The 16,989-nt window shown below is 41.8% G+C and overlaps 1 protein-coding gene and 1 pseudogene across 4 annotated transcripts in view; both read left to right on the forward strand.

Annotated features, from left to right (window-relative positions):
* Positions 1–16,989, forward strand: part of XPNPEP3 (X-prolyl aminopeptidase 3) — a 109,433-nt gene that overhangs the window by 48,996 nt on the left and 43,448 nt on the right. The gene's annotated exons all lie outside the window — the stretch shown is intronic.
* LOC101445245 (acyl carrier protein, mitochondrial pseudogene) lies at positions 15,429–15,956 on the forward strand (annotated as a pseudogene).

Consider the following 16,989-nt stretch of genomic DNA (forward strand, 5'->3'; position numbering starts at 1 on the left):
GGTTATTACCTGGAGAGGGGGGAGGGTCTGTTTTAGGCTGGTTTGTGCATAAGGCCACATTAGGTCTCCTTGAGGATATATATTTTGGTGCAAATCTTGAGGGCAGGGTCCATCATTATGTTCATGTCACTCATGAGATTTTCTTCTTTAAGTAATAAGAGGTCCTCTCCATTGATCTCAGAATGAAAGTCCTCAGCAGTCTTTTGGCAACCTTGTCGAGAAGTGATGAACTCATATAACAACTCCTACACTGTTGGGAGATTTTTGATGACTAATTCAGTCTCTTTAAACGTGATTGGTTTGTTAAGTTCTTGTATTTCTTGTAGTATTAGTGTAGGTTGTTTGTGAATTTCTAGGAATTTGTCCATTCCAACTAGGTTGTCTAATTTGTTGGCATATAGTTTCTCATAATATCCTCTTATGGTTCTTTTTATTTCTGTGGGGTCAGTATAACTTCCCCCTTTCATTTCTGATTTTATTTATTTGCTTCTCTTTTTTTCTTTGTCAGTCTAGCTAAGCATTTGTCTATTTATTGATCTTCTCAGTAAAGAAGCTTTTGGTTTTGTTGGTTTTCTCTGTTGTTTTTTTCTCAATTTCATTTATTTCTCCTCTAACCTTTATTATTTCTTTCTTTCTGCTTGCCTTGGGAATGGTTTGCTGTTCTTTTTCTAGATTCTCCAATTGTTCAGTAAAATCTTTGATTCTAGCTCTTCCTTCTTTTTTAATATGGGTGTTTAGGGTAATAAATTTCCCTCTCAGCACTGCCTTCACTGTAGCCCATAAGTTTTGATAAATTGTGTTCTCATTTTCATTCATCTCAATGTATTTACTAATTTCACTTTAGCAGTGTGTTGTTTAGCCTCCACACATTTGTGATTTACCCCCTTCCCATCTGTTATTGATTTCCAGTTTCATTCTATTATGGTCTGAGAATATGCTTTGTATAATTTGTATTTTTGTATTTATTGACACCTGTCTTGTGACATAACATGTGGTCTATCCTGGAGAAAGATCCATGAGCACTTGAGAAGAATGTATAACCCACTGAGTTTGGGTGTAACATTCTGTATATATGTCTGTTAGGTCTAGCTCGTTTAGCATATTGTTCAAGATCTGTTTTCTTGTTGATCTTCTGCCTAGTTTTCTTTCTAATGATGTGAGTGGTGTGTTTAAGTCTCCAGCTATTATTGTAGATATGTCTGTTTCTCCCATCAGTTTTGCCAGAGTTTGCCTCATGTATTTTTGGGTATCCTGGTTAGGTGCATAGGTATTTATGACTTTTTTATTCGTGGTGGATTGTCACTTTTATTAATATGTAATGACCTTCTGTATATCTTATAATATTTTTGCATTTAAAGTCTGTTTTGTCCAGTATTAGTATAGCTACACTTTCTCTATTTGGTTACTGTTTGTGTGGAATATCTTTTTCCAATCTTTTACTTTCAGCCAGTTTGTAACCCTGGGTCTAAGATGAATCTCTTGGAGGCAGCATATGGATGGATCATGTTTTTTTATTCTATTCTGTCAACCTATCTTGTTTTTTTTTTTTAGGAGGTACTGAGGATTGAACCCAGAACCTTTTGCATGGGATACAGTCATTCAAACACCAAGCTATATCCACTCTCCAATGAGAGTTTGTTATTTCGTTTGTTTCTTTTGTTTTTTTTAGGAGATCCTGGGGATAAAACCCGGGGCCTCGTACATGGTAAACAGGAGCTCAACCACAGAGCTACATCTCCTCTCCAATGTGAGTTGGTTTTGTTGTCTGTTTTGCTTTGTTTTGTTTTGTTTTGTTAGGAGGTACTGGGGATCAAACCCAGGTCAGCGAACATTGGAAGGAGGCACTCAACCACTTGAGCTACATCTACTCCCCAGTCTGTATCTTTTGATTGTGGATTTTAATTCATTCACATTCAGTGATATTACTGTAAGTGCACTATTTGCTTCCACCATTCTGTTCTTTGGTTTCCATATGTCAGATTTTATTTTCATCTGTCTTTTTACTCTTTTGGTTATCCTTTCTGCTATTCTTGCCTTCTACGTTCTCCTCCAAATCTCTCCTGTCTTTTTCTTTTGGGCTTTAAGGATCTCTTTAATATTTCCTGCAAAGGCAGATTCTTTTTTATGAACTCTCTTAGTTTCCATTTGTTTTTGAATATTCGAAGGACCGTTTTGCCAGATAAAGAAGTTTCGGCCAGCAATTTTTCTCTTTCAGTGTCTTAATTATATCATACCACTGTCTTCTTACCTCCGTGGTTTCTGATAAGAAATCCTCACTCTTACAGGGTGTCTCTTGTATATGATGGCTTCTTCCTTTGCTGCTCTCACATTTTTCTCATCTTTGATGTTTGACATTCTGAGTAGTATGTGTCTTGGAGTAGGTCTATTCAGATTTCTTTTTTTTTTTTCAAAGATTTTATTTTATTTATTTCTTTCCCCTTCCCCCCCCCCCCATTGTCTGCTCTCTGTGTCCATTCGCTGTGTGTTCTTCTGTGTCCGCTTGCAGAAACAGGTGGCACCAGGAAACTGCATCTCTTTTTTGTTGCGTTGCCTCTCCATGTATGTGGTGCCACTCCTGGGTGAGCTGTACTTTTTTTCACAGGGGGCAGCTCTCCTAGCGGGACGCACTCCTTGCAAGTGGGGCACCCCTATGCGGCTCATCATTCCTTGCCTGTGGCAGCACTGCCCATGGGCCAGCTTACCACACGGGTCAGGAGACCCTGGGTATCGAACCCTGGACCCTCCGTATGGTAGGCAGATGTGCTATCAGTTGAGCCACATCTGCTTCCCTATTCGGATTTATTCTGATTGATGTACAGTGCACTTCCTGGATGTGTAAATTCATTTCTTTCATGAGAGTTGTGAAATTTTCAGCCATTATTTCCTCAAATACTCTTTCTGTCCCTTTTCCCTTCTCTTCTCTTTCTGGAACTCTTGTGACACATATGTTGTGCTTCATGTTATCATTCAACGCCCTGAGCTCCTGCTCAATTTTTTCCCATTCTTTTCTCTTTCTGTTCTTCTCTCTTCAATTTCAGTTGTTCTGTCTTCTGTATCACTTATTCTTTCTTCTATCATTTCAAATCTGCAGTTGTATGCCTCTAGTGTGGTTTTGATCTCACCTATCATGTCTTTCATTCCCATGAGCTCTGTTATTTTTCTATTCAGGTTTTCACATTCTTCTTTGTGCTTGCTTAGTGTTCTCTCAATGTTCTTTATCTCTTTAGCCATATTGTCTTTCAGCTCATTAATTTGATATTGGAAATTTCTGTGAGTCTCATTGATTAGTTGTCTCAAATTCTGTGTTTCATCTGGGTCTTTGATAACATTCCTATGCTTGGGTCATTTCCATTTTCTTAGTATAGCTTGTAATTTTTTTGCTGATGTCTAGGCATCTGATTAGGATGATGAGTTTACTCAGATGCTCAATTTCTCTCTTTCTTAGGGATTTAATGGCAGAAGTTTGTGTTTTAGTGCCGTGCTTTGATTCTTGGTTCAACCTGTTCTAGGTCTTTCGGTTTGTCCCTGTTAGTTGCTCGAATCTGGGCCATAAACTCAGTAGGGGTTCCAGACCTCCTTCCCAGGGGCCTTGAGGAGGGAGGCTGTAAAGGCAAGAATTAGCCTCTTGTTTATTTACTTTTTTTTTTTTTTAAGATTTATTTATATTTCCCCCTTCCCCTCCTCCCACCCTGCTGTTTTTGCTGTCTTTGTTGTCTTCTCTTCTCATTTTCTCTCCTCTAGGATTCACTGGGATTCAATCCTGGAAACCCCTGATGTGGAGAGAGATTCCCCGTCAATTGCGCCACCTCAGTTCCTGGTTTCTGCTGTGCTTCACCTTGACTCTTCCCTTGTCTTTCTTTTGTTGCCTCATCATCTTGCTGCATGACTCACTTGCACAGGCCCTTTCTCACCACACAGGCACTTGTGTGGGCACTGGCTTACAGCGCGGGCACTCGGCGCTTACCATGTGAGCACTCATGCTCACCAGCTTGCCACTCAGGCATGCTTTCTCTTCTTCTTTTTCACTAGGAGGCCCAAGGATCGAACCCAGGTCCTCCCATATGGTAGGCAGAAGCTCTATCACTTGAGTCACTTCTGCTTCCCGTTGCTTATTTACTTTTAATTTCCATACATGCACTTCCTTCTTCTGCCAGCAGATGGCTGTCTTTGGCAGCCCTCTCAGTTCAAAGCCTGGTCAGAATGTGTTTGCTGAAACACCAATCACAAGACAGAGGAGGCTGCTTTGAGGCTATTTAGAACCTTGCAAGTCAAACTTTCTCAGGGGCTGTTCTCCAGTCTTTGCCAGCAGCCCCCTCTTTTTTCCCAGGTAGGAAGTAAATCCCCTTCTCTCTGCATGCTCAACAACCAGTCCCAGTCAGTAGAGAGAATGATAGGGATGACTGAATCACTTTAGTCCTGTGCTGGACAAACAATTGTGCAGCTCCTCCCAACCTGGAAGGGCTTGTGGGACACAGCAGACCAAATTTGTTGGCCAAAAGCTGAATCCACCTTATGCTGCATCTTTCTTCCATTTCCTGGGGAGGTGGATCCCTGCGGCCCTCTCTGTAGCTACCTTCCCTGGAGTGGAGTATTCAGATTTGTCTGCTTATAGGTTAGGGGAAGCATGCTGACAACTATTCCTTCAGCTTCTACTCACGGTCTTTCCATCGAGATTTTTTTCCTGTGTCCTTCTTTCTTCTGGGTGGTTTCCAGCCTTCCCCTGGTGTCCTAAACCCTATAACATCTTTTTTTCTAAGCTCTTTCTAACTGTCCCTGTCCTCTAGCTGTTTTTCTGGTGAGAAAAGAGCCCCATGTCTTTCTAGTCTGCCATCTTCTTGGAAGTTCTCTATTATTTCTTTATGTGCTTCACTCTACTGTCCGATGTCCTTTCCTTTCAGTCTGAAGTACTTTCTTTTTAGTATTGCTTGTGGCAGGTCCCATGAGGATCTCCCTCAACTTTTGTCTTTCTGGGTTTGTCTCACTCTCTTCCCTCATTTTTGAAAAAGAGTCTTGCCAAATAAAAAATTCTTGGATGCAATTATTTCTTTTCGGCACTTTGAATATTTCATCCAACTGCCTTCTTGCCTCCATGGTTTCTGATAAGAAATTGCCAGTTCATCATATTTTGGTTCCTCTGTACATTATACATTTTTTCTTTCTTGCAACTTTCAAAATTCTTTGTCCTTAGCATTTGGCAGTTTGCCTACAATGTGTCTGGGCATAGTTCTCTACAAGTTTATTCTGTTTGGGGTCATTGTGCTTCTTTAATGTGTATATTCCTGTCCTACATTACATTTGGGAAGCTTTTTTGCATTAGTTCTTTGAATATTCCTTCTGCCTCTTTCTCTCTCTCTTCTCCTTCTGAGATTCCCATAATGTGTATATTGATATACCTGATGGTGTCCCACAGCTCTCTTAAGCTCTGTTCACTTTTCTTCTTTTATTTTACTTTCCATTCCACAGCCTGAATGATTTTAACTGTCTTAACTGTGAGTTCACTTACTCTTTCTTCTGCCAGCTCCAATCTGCTATTAAACTTGTCTGAGGTTATTTTTCACTTCAAGTACTGTGGTCTTCAATTCCAGTATTTCTGTTTGGTTCTTATTCTTAATCTCTGTCTCTTTATGGAGGTTTTCAATCTGTTCGTTTTGTTTTTCTGTTACAGCTAATAAGCGTTTCTCTGCATGTGACAGTTTGAAGTTTTTGTGAGTCCCAGAAAAGATCACATATACTTTGAACTAAACCATTCCTGTGGGTATGGGACCCTTTGATTGAATTAGATTTGGTTAATGGACCTTTTGGTTAGACTACTTTAGAGCCTTTGATTAGACTACATCAATGAGGCATGACCCAGGTTGTGTCTCTACCTACTGCTGGATTGTTATATAAATTGAGTACTGAAAGTAGAAACACAGAGAGAAAGACAGCTGCTATTTTACCCTGCCTTGTGAGAGCAGACTGGAGAAGCCCTGGGAGTCTGAGAGAGAGGCCAGAGGTTGGAATCAGCAGAACACAGAGGCTCAGAAAGAAGTTATGAGAGGCTAGTTCCATGGAGCAGCTCAGAGCTGAAGAGATGAGCCCTGCCATGTGCTTGATCACCCACAGCTGAGCTCTGGGAAAAAGCAGCCTGAAGAAGGCAGAGACCCAGATAGAAAGCTGCCGTTTTGCCTTACCATATGGCAGGAGTCCTGGATTGCCAACAGCTGACCCTGGTGAGACAGCAACTCTAATGCCTTGATTTGGATATTTCACAGCCTTGGAACTGTAAGCTTTACCCTGATAAACTCCCTTTGTAAAAGCTAACCCATTTCTGTTAATTTGCTCCCAGCAGCTTTAGCAAACTAAAACACCATGTTTTCCTTTAGACCTTTGATCACATTAAAGGCCCACCCCCATTTTTTTTTTTAAGATTTATTTATTTCTCTCCCCTCCCCCCCCACCCCGGTTGTCTGTTCTCTGTGTCTATTTTGCTACATTGTCTTTGTCCGCTTCTGTTGTTGTCAGTGGCATGGGAATCTGTGTTTCTTTTAGTTGCGTCATCTTGTGTCAGCTCTCCATGTGTGCAGCACCATTCCTGGGCGGGCTGCACTTTCTTTCGCGCGGGGCGGCTCTCCTTACGGGGCGCACTCCTTGTGCATGGGGCTCCCCTACGCCGGGAACACCCCTGCGTGGCACGGCACTCCTTGCGCTCATCAGCACTGCGCATGGGCCAGCCCCACATGGGTCAAGGAGGCCCGAGGTTTGAACCGCGAACCTCCCATGTGGTAGACGGATGCCCTAACCACTGGGCCAAGTCCGCCGCCCCCCACTTTTTTTATAAGTATTTTCTGGTATGTTAAAACCATAGCCTTCGTTGATGGCTTCTGAAGTTTTATCTTGCGCCTGTGGATTGCCATCATTTCCTCTTACTTAGTCTCTTATCTTTTGTTGTACACAGTACGTTTTAATATTTTAATGTTAACTCTGGAATTTAGTTCCTATGCTGTGCATTCCTTAAGTTTGTATCCGGTGTTTTTCAATTGTGTTTTGACTCTGCACTCATTTGCCCTGTTACTACAACCCTCTACATGTTTTGCAGAGATTTGAGCACGATGGCTCTGCCAGTTTCTGCTTTGCTTTAAAGATTCTTGGAGGGTTGGGGGGTGTGAGGAACAAATAAAAAAATTTTTTTTTAAAGATTCTTTAATAGGGAAGCAGATGCAGTTAAACTGATAAAGTGTCTGCCTACCATGTAGGGGGTCCGGGGTTTGATGCCCAGTGTCGTGAGCTGGCCCACACGCAGTGCTGCTGCCCATGCCATGCAGGGGTGCCCCCCAAGTGGGGGTGCCCCACACACAAGGAGTGAACCCTAAAAGGAGAGCCAACCCGCGCAAAAAGGGCAGCCCGCCCAGGAGTGGCACCACACACATGGAGAGTTGACACAGCAAGGTGACACAACAAAAAGAGACACAGATTTCTCTATGCTGCCTGACAAGAATGCAAGCAGACACAGAAGAACACACAGCAAATGGACATAGAGAGCAGACAGTGCAGCAGGGGCAGGAGAAGGGGAGATAAATAAATAAAAATAAATCTTAAAAAAAAAAATGATTCTTTTGAAAGTAAAAACAAAAGATGCTTTGATAGGATGGAATCCTATCAAAGTATTGTATGCTGACATTTGGTCGACTCACGTTCCAACTTTTAATCAGACTAATTTTATCCCTTTCACAGTAGCATCCCCATTTTCTCCTGAATTAATTCTGTCATCCCTGATGGAGCTAATAAACAGACCTAGGCAATACAATACACTGTGTCCGATAGTCCTAAAAGAGGTTCTTCCTCACCACTAGGTCATTTCACCCACACATTTGTTACCAGGCCTTAAGTCTCTTCAAAGAGATTGTGTCAAGAGACCCTGGCCTTCAAATCAGGCTTTTTTTTCCATTGCCACCTGTTGGAGACTGAATCATGTCCGTCCCCCTTAAAAGAAATGTTCAGGCCCCAACCCCTCTGGGTTATTAAGATGTTATTAATTAAGGTGTGGCCAAACTGAATGAAGGTTTGCCTTAATCCAATGTAGCTGAAATACTTATAAGCAAAGGAAATTAGACAGGGAAAGGGAAAAAAGCCATGGGAACAAGCCTGAAATCAATGGACCTGGAAGTAGAAAAGAGAAGCCCTCACTGCATGCATTGCCATGTGACAGAAAAGCCAAGAACCAAGGATTGCCTCCAGCCAGCCCAAGAAGCCATAGTCTTCTAGAAGAAAGCATCACATTGCTGACTCCTTGATTTTAGATTTCTCCTGGTCTCAAAATCTTGACCCGGTAAATTCTCATTAAGCCAACCCATTGTATGGTATTTGTTTTAGCAGAAAGAAACTAAAACACCGCCTCTGTTAGTCAGCCAAAGGGGTACTGATGCAAAATACCAGAAATTGGGTGGTTTTTATAAAGGGTATTTATTTGGGGTAGGAACTTACAGATACCAGCCTGTACAGCGTAAGTTACTTCCCTCACCAAAGTCTATTTTCACATGTCGAAGCACAATGGCTGCTGATGTCTGCGAGGGTTCAGGCTTCCTGGGTTCCTCTGGGCTCTGCTCCTGTTTTCTGCACAAGGTCAGCTGTAGACTATCAGCCAAACGGGGGCTCTGTCTTTTTCCCCTGGGCTCCAGCTTAAGACTCCAGTTTAAGTCTTCAGCATCAAACTCCAACATTAAGAACCCCCAACTCTGTCCTTTGCCATGCCTTTTATCTGTGAGTCCCCACCCCTTAGCAATGCCCTAATGACATGGCCCAATTAAAGCCCTAATCATAACTCAATCAGGCCCAGGTGCAGATCAGATTACAATCTAATATCTATTTTTAGAATTCATAACAGTATCACACTCCATCCTCTGAATTTCAAAGACACTACAATATTTTTTTTAAAAAACCTTAAAATCAGTAATAATGCAAGTACTAAATCATATCATAGTCATTTTAAAGAAATACAGTTTGTCTTGGGGCAAAGTCCTATCTGCTATAGACCTCCGAAATTTACAAAACAATTTATCTGTTTCCAGTACACAAATGGACAAAGGATAAACATTTTCATTACAGTAAGGAAAAATTGGGAAGGAAACATGAGTCACAGGTCCTCTACAGTTCAGTAAAACTGCAGGGCATCCTCCATTAGATTTCAGCCTGTTAGTCATTCTTAAGATGGTGGTTTCTTCTCCTTGGTGCCTTATGGAAACTCATCCTTTCCACAGGCTTGCCTGATGGCATTTTCTTGGTTCCACCCTCATCAAGCATCTGCATGTTTACCAAGCTCCAGATCTCTCCCTCCAAGAGTGTTGGGGTGATTGCCACACCTTACCCAATCTTTGGGTTGGAATCTTAACCCCCATAGTACAGTGACATGAAGACAGCATTCTCTATAACCTTTAGTATACAGGCTCAACCCTCTGAGAGCAATAAGTTGACCACCTGATCTTGCCTAACCTTTGGGGGACAGGTCCACCCCTCTCAGACCTGTGGGGTGTTGACCTTAACACCACCCAAATCCTTGGGGAATGTGCTTCACCCTCTCTGTACCCTGGGGCAGCAAAACTCTCCCAGAGCATTGGACAGGAACATCCACCCTCTTCAACTGCTGGTGCAAACTCACCCTCTCTGTACACATAGGTGGGGTTCTTCTCTTGGCCCAAGGTGAAGTCTTAATTCAAGATCTCAGCTTCCGTGGTTTTCCTCTTAAAGCTGTTTCTCCTTCAATCTCTCCTTTCCATTTCCCTTTTAATCCAAACTGATAGTGGTTTTGTTTATACAGCTCTCTCAAAAACCTTGTTGGTTTAGCATGTAGGAAGCAGGGGTCCAAGCCATCAGACAGTAAGACTTTCCACAATTCTTTCCTAGATAACTGCATCTTCAATCTTGATTTACCAGTTCCAAGTTTAGTTAAGTCCTCCAATAGGGCACTTTCATCTGGGAGCTTGATTTCCAGAGGCTTGGAATTTCCAGAATCAGTTTGTTTTCTTTGTGCCCAAAAGTTAAGTCCTCAGTATCTCTTTCTCATCTAGCATTTTGCTATAAGCTGCAAGCAGAAGCCAAACCGCATTCTCCAGGTTAACTTTGGAAATTTCTTCAGCTAAATGCCCAGGCTTGCCATTTTCAAATTCTGCCTTCCATAAAACACCAGGAGTTAATCTTGCTAAGTTCTCTGCAACTTTAAAACATTGATCGCCTTTCCTCCAGTTTCCAATAAGTTTCATCATTTACTTCTAAGGCATCATAAAAAGTCTCTTTTGTATCCATATTGCTATCAACAGTCTCTTCAAAGCAGTGTAGGTCTTTTCTTCCAAGGATCTCACAATTCCTCCAAAAATACCCCTTACCCATTTATAAACTGTTCCAGCATTCTTCTAATTGCAAAAGCACTTCCCCACGCCTCAGTACCGAATTCTGTATTAGTCAGCCAAAGGGGTGCTGATGCAAAATACCAGAAGTTGGTTGGTTTTTATAAAGAGTATTTATTTGGGGTAGGAGCTTACAGATTCCAGGCCATAAAGCGTAAGTCCCTCACCAAAGTCTGTTTTCACATGTTGAAGCACAATGGCTGCCAACGTCTGCAAGGGTTCAGGCTTCCTGGGTTCCTCTGGGCTCAGCTCCTGTTTTCTCCACAAGGACAGCTGTAGACTATGAGGCTCTCTAGGCTTTGCCTCTCCCTATAAGGTCAGCTGTAAACTATCAGGTGAATGGCTCTCTCTCTTTCCCTGGGGCTCCAGCTTAAGACTTCAGCATCAAACTCCATTAAGAACCCCCAACTCTGTCCTTTGCCATGCCTTTTATCCATGAGTCCCCACACACCAAGGGGCAGGGACTCAATGCCCTAACGACATGGCCCAATTGAAATCATAATCATAATCAGGCCCAGGTCCAGATCAGATTACAAACATAATCCGATATCTATTTTTGGAATTCATAACCATGTCAAACTGCTACACTACCTTAACATTAAAAGCCAGTATTTTGGCATCTGATGATGGAAGCTTATCAGAACCTTTCATTTTCTAAAATGCCTTTAAACTTAAATAAATTGAGTGTGTAAACCTTGAGATTTTTGTATCCTGAGGTGTTTGAGGAAAGGCTGTTGTGGGTTGTCCCCTTTCTTACTTGATTTCATTTCTTTTGTAAAGCCCTAAACTTTTTTTACTTTTTATTATTCATATACAGAAGTTTGGATAAAAGATCTGAAAATGCCTCTTTTGCCTTCTCCTGAGGTCCAGCATTTTTATCAGTGTCAGTCATAACCTGGGTGAAGGGCATTCCATTAGAAAGCTAACTTCTTCCATCATATGGCCAATCCAGTACTGCCTGCATCCACAGCATTTCTGCAGCTTCACTAGGGACTGATCATTATTTGACAAGGGATAGGACACTTGCCCATCTCTGCATATATATGTTGAACCCATCCCTTAATCCATCCTTGTAAAAATTGGGTGCTTACCTGTGAACCAAGGTGAGTCCAAATATATCCCTCCATCCAGCATTGTTCAAAGCCAGAGACACTACTCCCTCATCAAAATTCTCAGGAGTCAAGGGTTCATTAGGGTTTTTCCTGTAATAATCTACAAAATGACTCATTTCTTTTACAGAATAACCTCTTAATTTCCATGGTTTCTTGCCTTCCATTGTCACTTACACCATTTGAATTATCTTTGTTGTAGTGGGTCTCAGTGGTTTAGCAGACTCATCAAGAATTATAATGGCCCAGATTCCTTTCGTTGGAGTTCTTTTTACCAGCCAGGGTAAAGCTTAAGTGAAGGATGCAAAACTATCCCCAAACTCCAAAGCAGTAATTACAAAGTAACACTGTTAATCAGTATGTTTCATGACTTGACCAAGATCAGTACCAGGAAGAAATGTTAGCAGTACAGCTGAGGTTAATTCCAGGCCTGCTGGAATTAACCCTCACAGTGCAATGGCACACAGATACTTGATGCCTGCCCTTCTGTTTTCACCTTAAGTCTTCACAAAGCAAAACATTTTTGTTTTCCTTAACTATTCCTTATATGCTATATTTCCCTCATTTGGTAACCCTCCTCTGTATTTTTTTCTAGTTTTTCAATATCTTTATTCAAGAATAATGTCCAGAGTTTACCAGTGTGCTCTAGCATGACCAGACCAGCATAGACTACAATGGAACCCTTGCTTTACACTGGAGCCCTATCATAGAGAGACAAGTTACCTTAGCTTTTTTTCAGCAGATCTCTTATAATATGGATCCTTAATTAGGTTGTAGTTTGCTAAAACTGCCTTATTTTCTTTACCTGATTTGCAGAAAAGCCAGGCTTCTCTTTTTATCCTTACATAATTACTGTTTTGAACTTAAATGCAAGGCTTTGAAATTTTTCCTGTTGTGTTTTATCTTAGGATTTTAATCATTTCAACCAGTTAAAGTCTTCCTTAATCCTAATCCGTCAACCAGCCTATTAGCTATCTATCTGAATTTTTGTATTAATTGCAAACATGATAAGCATACCTCCATGCCTTTCTTCAAATCATTGATTTTTTTCCTTTGTTTTTAAAGGAGCTTTAGATTACATAAATACATAAAAAGTATAGGGTATTCCCTTATACCCCACCTTCTTCCTCTCCCATACTTCCCCCTATTAACAACATCTTCCATTAGTGTCGTACATTTGTTACAATTGATGAACACATATTGAAGCATTGCTACTAAGTATGGTCTATAGTTTACATTATGGTTTATACTCTACACTGCACAATTCTATTGGTTTTGACAAAGTGTATGTCCTGTATCCGTCATTGCAATATCATGCAGAAAGAACAATCCAATGTCCCAGAAATTACCCATGTTACACCTATTCTTCCCTCTCCCTTCCCTCAGAACCTCTGGTTACCACTGTCTTTATATCAGTGTTACAAATTCTTCCATTACTGAATAAAAATGTCTACATTAATCCATAATTGCATTCCCCTTTATGTTTGTTTGTTCCTCAAACTTGAGAATTTGGGGTTGTTGGTTAATTTTGAAGATAAGGAAGAAAAAAATCTAAGAACAGAGAAGTGGATTTGGCCCAACAGATAGGGCATCCACCTACCATATGGGAGGTCCAAGGTTCAAACCCAGGACCTCCTGACCCATGTAGTGAGCTGGCCCACATGCAGTGCTGATGTGCGCAAGGAGTGCTGTGCCATGCAGGAGTGTCCCCTGCGTAGGGGAGCCTTACGCACAAGGAGTGCGCCCCATACGGAGAGCCGCCCAGTGCAAAAAAAGTGCAGCCCGCCCAGGGATGGAGCCTCACACACGGAGAGCTGACACAGCTAGATGATGCAAGAAAAAGAGACACGGATTCCAGGTGCTGCTAGCAAGAATACAGGTGGACACAGAAGAACATCCAGCAAATGGACACAGAGAGCAGACAACTTGGCAGGGGGCAGGGAAGGGGAGAGAAATAAATAAATAAATCTATCTTTTAAAAAAAAAGGTAAGAACAGGGCTCCCTTGGGATTTACATCAGTCCAATAATCAGATGTCTTTGGATAATGTGTAGAATTAGTTATAAATCCACCTAGTGGTATGCTGATTCATACTTTTCTCACTTGTCCATGCTGATATCATGAGAGACTATTTTAATTGCCCTGCTAAAATTCTAAAACATTAGGTCTGTGGCATCCCCTTCATCTACCAGCCCAGTAATGACTTCAGTCAGGGAGATGGAGTTTGGCCTTATTTTTTTTAGTGAACAACTTCTAGCTGCAAGTGATTATATTCCTTGAGGGTTCCCAAGTCTTGTCCTGAAAGTGTCTGAAATTTTTGGGTAACTGTGCAAAATAGTTTCTTTAAGAATAATTGTGCTGTATAAAAATATAAAACTAAAAGTTTGCCTTCTTTTAGACCACAGATCAAATGTGCTAAAGTAATGCTGATCATTTGATTTTATTGCACTTTGATTTGCTTTAAAATGAGTAAGGAACAGGATGTTGCTATTAGAGCTGACTAAATTTTAGACAAATAGTTGGTAGAAGATGTTGGCAGAAGAAAAAGTCAGAGGTGGGGGAGACTTTCTCCAGGTCAGATCCCTCTTTTGACTGTATTTATATCCTGCCTTTGGACACCTGTACCTGAGTTTCTCTTATTCGCCTAAACTTGGGTTGTACCTCCCACCAAAATCTGACCTTCCTTCTGTATACTTTTTCATGGTTAACAATATCAACATACCCAGTTACTTTAGGTAGAAATTTGGGAGTTATCCTAGACAATTTCTTATCCCTAAAACCCTGTATCTGACTAGTCACCTAGAGAGACAGAAGAGTGAAATGGAAAACTCAAACAGACCTGGGTTTTTTAAAGCCAGGCGATGGCATATTGGCTATGTTACTAAACCTTACTGAGCTCTAGTTTCCACAACCATAAAATTAGGCTAATATTAGCTGTCTTAAAGATTTATGGCAAGATGAAATGAAATAATGAACATAGGAGAGCACCTACTAGTTCCAAACTGTCTTCTTGTTTCCAGTACTGCCTTGGTCTCACTTTACCCTAGCCAGAGTGATGTTCATAAATTAGACTGTCCCTCTCCTATTTAAAGTTCTTTGGTGGCTCCCTCGTTTTTATAATTAAATTTAATCATGTTCATGCAAAGCCTTGATCTGGCCCTTTCCTACTTCCCCAATCTCAGCTCTTCTTGCTCTACCACATGTGTTTAACACTCTAGCCTGACTGAACTCTTTGAGATGGACCATAGTCTCCCATGACCCTCTCTGCCTGGAGTGCCCTTCCCCCCATTTTCAAATAGCACAGTCTCTATTCACATATCACTTGCACACATACACACCACAAATCTTCATGGAACTTCCTGAAATGCTTTTTCTCCCCACACTCCCTTCTCTAAGCTACTTAGTGGCCCTTTGTGATGTGTTCTTATTGCAGGGAGTGCAATATATAGAAAACCCATTTTACATTTCTCATGAATTAAAATACATTTAAATAGCACCTAATGGGAAGCGGATGTGGCTCAACTGATAGAGTGGCTGCCTACCATATAGGAGGTCCAGAGTTTGAACCCAGGGCCTCCTGGCCTATGTGGTGAGCTGGCCCATGCACAATGCTGCTGCATACAAGGAGTGCTTTGCCACTCAGGGGCGTCCCCTGCATAGGGGAGCCCCACGCGCAAGGACTGCTCCCCTCAAGGAGAGACGCCCTGCGAGAAAAAAACGCAGCCTGCCCAGGAATGGTGCCACACACACGGAGAGCTGACACAGCAAGATGACACAACAAAAAGACACAGATTCCTGGTGCTATCGAGAATGCAAGTGGACCAGAAGAACACACAGCGAATGGACAGAGAGAGCAGACAACAAGGGGTGGGGGGGAGGAAGGGGAGAGAAATAAAATAAATCTTTAAAAATAAATAGGTGCATCCTGGGTCAGCGTAGCCATGGCGGCTTGTGTCCTTTCCGCTTGGGTCTGCTGCCGGTCTGTGGCCTTTGCCGCTGCCCCGGGCTCCTACGCTGTTCGCAGCTCGGCCACTCAGCACTGCCTTGTGCCCCACAGGGATCTGGATGGGGCTCGTAGCTCCATAGCCAATCTCAGTGCTCGCGCAGGTTCCAGGTAAAGTTACACAGTTATGCCACCGGTATAGTGACGCACCCCCATTGACATTAGAGGGAATTAAGGACCGTGTTCTTTATGTCTTGAAACTCTATGATAAAAATGATCCAGAAAAGCTCTCAGTAAATTCCCATTTCATGAAAGACTGGGCTTAGACAGTTTGGACCAAAGTGGAGATTATCATGACCATGGAGGATGAATTTGGGTTTGAAATTCCTGATATAGATGCAGAAAAGTTAATGTGTCCACAAGCAATTATAGATTACATTGCAGATAAGAAGGATGAATATGAATAAAATATCAGACCACCTTTCTTCAAAGAGAAGACTCAGTTGATACTGACAAGTGTCTGGAATGAGAATACATTTTGCCATCCTTGCTGACTTGGACAGAGTAATTCTGTTGGATTTCTATTTAAAGTGTCTGAGTATTTGCCCTTTGAAATAAATAAAACCAATGTTAAATAAATAAATAAACAGCACCTAGTGAAGTAAGAGTTAAGAAGTGCTAATCATGTAGGGGCATTTTCAGGACTTGGAGTTGTTCTAAGTGATATTGCAGGGACAGATGCTAGACATTATATATTCTGCCATACATAACCCACTGAATGGAGTAGGGGCGAATGTAAACTATAATCCATGCAGCGCAGCAGTGCTCCAACATGTATTCACCAAATGCAATGAATATGCCACTATGATGAAAGAGGATGTTGATGTGGGAGGAGTCGGGATAGGGTGTGGGGTACGTGGGAGCCTCTTTTGTATATATATATATATATATATGTGTGTGTGTGTGTGTGTGTGTGTTTTTGTTTTTTTTCCTCTCCCCCCACCCTGTTGTCAGCTCTCTGTGTCCATTCGCTCTGTGTTCTTCTGTGTCCACTTGGGTTTTTGTCAGTGGCACTGGGAATCTGTGCCTCTTTTTTATTGCATCATCTTGCTGCATCAGTCCTCTGTATGTGCGGCACCACACTTGGGCAGGCTGCACTTCCTTTGCGCATGGTGGCTCTCTTTATGGGGGCGCACTCCTTGCATGTAGGGCTCCCCTACACGGGGGACACCCCTGCGTGGCAGGGCATTCCTTGCGTGCATCAGCACTGCAAGTGGGCCAGCTCATCACATGAGTCAGGAGACCCTGGGTTTGAACCCTGGACCTCCCATGTGGTAGGCAGACGCTCTATCCATTGAGCCAAATCCACTTCCCTCTTATATTTTTTAATGTAACATTTCTTATGATCTTTAAAAAGAAAGACAATTTTTTTAAAAATGTGAACATTAGAAAAAAAGTCCTAATCATAAAATCTACTCCTTGATCTTTACAGGAAGAATATCAAGCATGTAATAATGATAGGGAGCATTTGAACTATGTGCCACATATATCTGGAGTCA

This window comes from Dasypus novemcinctus, chromosome 12 (genome assembly GCF_030445035.2).
Source record: "Dasypus novemcinctus isolate mDasNov1 chromosome 12, mDasNov1.1.hap2, whole genome shotgun sequence".
In the NCBI taxonomy this organism is placed as follows: Eukaryota; Metazoa; Chordata; class Mammalia; order Cingulata; family Dasypodidae; genus Dasypus; species Dasypus novemcinctus.